We start from the raw sequence: 5,346 nt of genomic DNA, 5'->3' as shown, positions 1-5,346 counted from the left end.
TGTATGTATGTATGTATGTATGTATGTATGTATGTATGTATGTATGTATGTGTATGGGAGTTGTGAGAGTGGAAAGGAACCAGGAGGAGAGAAGACTAGATATTACGTGTAGGGAGAATACCAGAAGGGAGGGGGCAGGGAGGATTATGGGCAAAGAGCAGGAGGAGCAAGAAGACTCATGGTGGATGAGAGAGGTTAGCTGGGAAGAAGAGCAAGAGGAAAGTATAGAAGCCAGTGTAGAAAGATGAGGAGAATCCTCATATACAAATCACCAGATTTGTGCCACAGGGTTAGAGTTTCACTGACGAAAAGCCCTGTGGATCAACTGTTGCACCCCCAGCCACAGGATCATCCTCAAACGGGACAAGGCCGGATGACTCCCTGCACGGAGATGTGTGCAGCAGCTTGACAAAAAGACCCTGGTGTAAAGGAACAAAAGTTGGTTACTAACTACAGTTCAGCGCAAAACATTCTTATTTAAAAGATGGCTAAATAATTACCACTTGTATAAAATTGTAACGCTAATGATAGTTGCAACCTTTATATCTAAGTTTCAATGCACAGACAAATTAGAGACTCATCATGCCAAGACAACCAAGGTGCCCTGGGCAGGGTTTCAGAGCATAGAAATCAAGTGAGGAGGGAGAGAGAAAGCCCTGAAAAATCACAGCTAACAACAGGTTTTCTTTTGTTTGTTTGTTTGTTTGTTTTTTAGGACATACATAGAAATGACAAGGCGATCTTCCTCTGAATCACTATGCTCTACTCTAACTGAAACTCCAGAATCCGGCAGATTTTTTTCCTCTAAAAGTTGCACAGATCTAAATCGTGTGCAAATACCCATGACACGTGTTATCAAAACCTCATTTTCCTTTTCTCTGGTGAACACAGCCAGAATGCATATTCCAACCTTCTGTGCAGCGTAACCATTTCACCTCAGTGGAATCTGAACAAGAAGATGCAGGAGTGAACATCTTCTTGTTCACTCCCATGAGTGAAGAAGAACACTCCCATGCAGGAGTGGATGTCTTATGCTTCATCCTCTCTTCATATCTACACTACTCCTGTCACTTGGAGAGAAACTTCAAACGACAGGATTAGAGCTGATTGTATCTTCTTTTCTTATAGTTTTTTGTTTTGTTTTGTTTTGTTTTTTTACAGAAGTTGTATTTTTTTTTTTGAAGCAAAAAGTCCAGATTAAACCCTAAAGAAGAGTTTATTAAGCAAACTACTCTCAGCTAGATACAGAACCTTCGGGAAAATGATGCTTCAGATCTGGCTACTCTTCTGATTCCACTGGGCATCAAGCTTCAGTGCCTTTGTGTGCCTAGACCTCTGTCACTGCCTTAGAAGGTGTCCCCACTAGGGCTCTGTCCCTGCTTTGCTGTTACTATAAGGCCATGTTAGGTTTTCTACTGCTTTCCTTCATCAAAGACAGCTCAGTGTTGTGTTCTTTCGGAGTGTTAGAGTTTGGGTTCTCCCAAGTTGTTAATTCAGTGGCATGCCTAGCTGATACCATCATGCCAGGTCCAGCACCATCTGCAATGATAGGTGCTTCATTCTGTCTGTAGGTCTGTCAAGATGACTTTCTTGAACCAGGCCTGGGGTTCGCTGCACCAAAGTCTACATTTCATTAGGAAAGACAAACTAAAGGAAAAAGTGCGCAGGCATGTAAAATCAAGCCCCTCTTCCTGTGTGTCTCCAGTTTCCACCTTGGCAACAGCGAAACTCTGAATGTACATTTTGGCTCACATCCACTCTTACTATGGAAACCTAAATGGTTTTCAGAACAGTTCTCCAGGATGGGTTATGCTCAGTTCTGGGAAAAATCCTCCATGGCTTCTAAACATACCTACCCTGCCATCAGTGTCGGTGTGTGTTCTCCTCACACAGACCTCGGGAAGCACCCCTCCCCCATACACAGTGAGCCCATTATGAGTCCAAAGGACTGACTCGATGGCATAGATTTATAGGGCGCATCACCACGGGAATTGCCCGGATCACTGGAAAGCTCTGTTGAGACTAGGTGATCCAAAAAGCAAGTGGATGTTGCATCCAGAATAAACTCCATTGTGATTTAGTGTTATATTTTAATTATGTTCTACTTGAATATGTGTTTTGGCATGCTAAATATCCTTGAACTGTCTCTTCATAGAATTAGCTATTTTAAGACTGGAGTGGGAATACACTGACCCTCCTTTCTCACGTTACAAATGAGGTGACCCTGCCTTCTTGGAGAGGTTAAGTGGCTTTCTCAGAACCACACAAGGAGTTGCAAGTAGGTCAACTCTGTAACACCAAGGATTTGTCCCATCGGCATGATGGACACTTTTAAACCCATGAACAAGAGGACCCTCATGGCTGCCACATTCCTGAGGTTGCCATAGACCAACCCAGAACAGGGATGTGTGAGAACTGGAGAGCTGGCCCTGCCCCTTGCCAGGTGCAGCACTCCAGAGAGTGGGTCTTCTGCCTCACCTGGGCAGCAGAGCAAAACTGGCCCAGGTGGTGTGGAAACAGGAAAGCTGGCCCTAACCCTTGCTAGCTGCAACCTTGGGTGAGTTAACCCCGGAGAAATCTGGAGAGCTGGCCCTGTAGGTGTGCCTGTGGGAGAGCTGGCAGGTTGAGAAACTCAGCTACCTCTCAGGCCCAGAGCCGGGACTTTGAGCTGGCCCACCCCAACATCTACCTGGTCTATGAACTGCTGGAGCACATAAAGGAGCTGGTCCCACAGATACAAAGCTGCAGGATCACCATGACACAGGACAATAAGATAGGATATCCGAGAGGAGTCCCAGTGAGAATCTGGTATTGATACTGTAGCAGAAGTCAGAGGCCTTGAACCAGACCAATGACTCATTGCAACAACATTCATAAGTAAAGATGTGTGGACAAAAGGATACAGTGTGGCACATTATGACACACTGCAGCTTCCATGCCAAGATGTTTTTGTTCGTTTGGTTTTTTTTGTTTTGTTTTGTTTTCTTTTGGGGGTGAGGTTTCAGGGGTGGACCATGGATATGAAGGGATGGGAAGATAAGTGGGAGTGGGGTGCATGATGCGAAATTCACAAAGAATCAATACAAAGCTTAAAATAAAAAGAAAATCTCCTTCAGCACTCCTTACTATTTATATGACCTTGAGAAGAGAGGAACTTTGTGGATCTGGTAAGTTTCAGGGACTTTGTAGGATCTATGAGTTGTTGATTTCCTGAATCTTAACAAGACTCCCACCATGACAGAATATCTTCGTTCAGAGAAATCTATTCACAACACAAATAGGGGACTGAATATTATCAATGAGTATGTTCCTGGGAAAAAAAATTAGAGAACACAACTGCTTTCTACCTATATTAGTCATATGTAAATTAATATCAATACAGTTAAAAACATTCAAATAACAAACTGAGAAAGGTAAAGAATGGATTATGAAAATGTACTTAAACAATTGAATATTATTCAACCATCAAGAAAACCATTGGGCATGATGGCACTCAGGAGGCAAAGCCAAGAAGATATCTGTGAGTTCTAGGAGAGCCTGGTCTACATAATACACTCCAGGTCAGCCAGATTACATAGTGAGACTCTGTCTAAACAAACAAACAAATAGTTCAAGACCATTCCCCACTACAGAGAGTTCCAGGCCAGCCAAGGGGTTTATAAGAGACCATGCCCATTTTAAAACAGAATAAAAAAACTCTGAATCTGAATTCAAAATCTAACTAGTTAATGAAAGCAAAAAAAAAAAAAAAAAAAAAGACAGTAATTAAAATAAGAATGATAGCAATTAATTCACACTAAACTGTCTCAAAAAAAAAAAAAGAGGAAACTCAGAGACAAATGAATGGAACTGGAAAACAATTATTCCACTGAGTGAGGCAACCCAGACCCAGAAAGAAAAAATGCTGCATTTTCTCATTTGTGGAATCTTTGAATGTATGTGATTAGTTTGCAAAACAATAGAGGTTCCCATGGGGGCAGGGGTGATGCTTTCAAGGAGGGATAGATAGAATGCAGCGGTATAGAAGGTTAACAGAAAAATTATAGAACAATAAAAGTTAAATGAGCACGGGAGGTGGGAAAGAAGAGTCGAAGAGGGTTAAATGACACTACTGCTGAAGAAACAGTGTACCTGAGTCCCAGAACACGAAGCAATCAAGCTGGGGCTGGCAGAGAAGCTTTTCCATTACTTCCTGGTTGGCAGAAACGAAAGGTGAGCACTTCTAGAGGAGGAAAGAAATCATCAGTCTTACCTGGCTGTAACATCTGAGAGCTATACCAATGGGTGGCCTGGCAGGATGTGTCACTGGTGCGACAGTTTGCACAAAGTCCATGTAGTGTAATCCTTGCAAGTCAAAGTCCCAGTGAACGGCCACAATATATATCCAAGAATATATGGGCAGCACAACCTGAACGTGATGGATGTAAAAATAAAAGACGCCACAGGGTTGGATGGGTAGGGGGTGGGGAGTGGATCTTGGAGGAGTTTGAGGAGGGGATGGATCTTATCAGGATACACTGTAAAAAAAATTCCAAAGAACCGGTTTTTAAAATGAAAACGCTAAAGCACTCAGGACCCAAGGTGAACTCACAGGTGAAGAATTGCTGCCTCCTCCCGTTCTCCATGGGTCAAGCGAGAATGCTGATCCCTGTTCTTCTTAAAGAGAACCCCAGAAACAAAAGGGGTTAAAAGGTTTCTAGTGACTTGGGTTGGGTGACCGTGTCTGGTTTGTAATGTACAGAGGGTATTCGAGAACAGACTATGGGAAGAGAGGCTCGGTGTAAGTGTAAATCAGGATTTACTGAGCAAAGAGAGTGTGGCCACTTGGCAGCTGTTTACGCTGGTGGCTCCACGTGAACTTCACTGGAGTGAGCTTGGGAAGATCTCTACAGCAGAGGCTCATGGGTAAGACGATGCCTGGCATGGATATTATTTTTCTTCCCTTTTAAAATAGCTTGCCAGTTACTTCTAATGCAGGAGCTGTAAGTTCTCCCAGATCATCTTCAAGTCCTATTTGTTTGTTTGTTTGACATATGCCCAAAGGAATATCTAACTTGGCACGCAGAGAAGAAAGGAGATCCATGATATTCATGCATGGGGCATGGCATGGTTTTTAACATGAGTCTAACTAACATTACCAGTTGCATCTTCAAATCTGGGAAGAACTTCGTGCTTTGCCCCCAAAGCCCTCATTTTCTCACATCATCTTATGAGCACAGTCTGTCTGGGCTTGGGGCCGCTGAATTGGTCTGAAATTTTTAATTTCCTGTTTGTAAGATAAATTTTTATTAGGGGGGAAAAAAACCCTCCCAAACTGAGTGTTCTCTTTAATAAGCTCACTGGATA

The sequence above is a fragment of the Psammomys obesus genome, unplaced genomic scaffold (genome assembly GCF_907164565.1).
Source record: "Psammomys obesus unplaced genomic scaffold, mPsaObe1.curated_primary_1811, whole genome shotgun sequence".
Lineage (NCBI taxonomy): Eukaryota > Metazoa > Chordata > Mammalia > Rodentia > Muridae > Psammomys > Psammomys obesus.
This window is presented reverse-complemented; position numbering follows the sequence as displayed.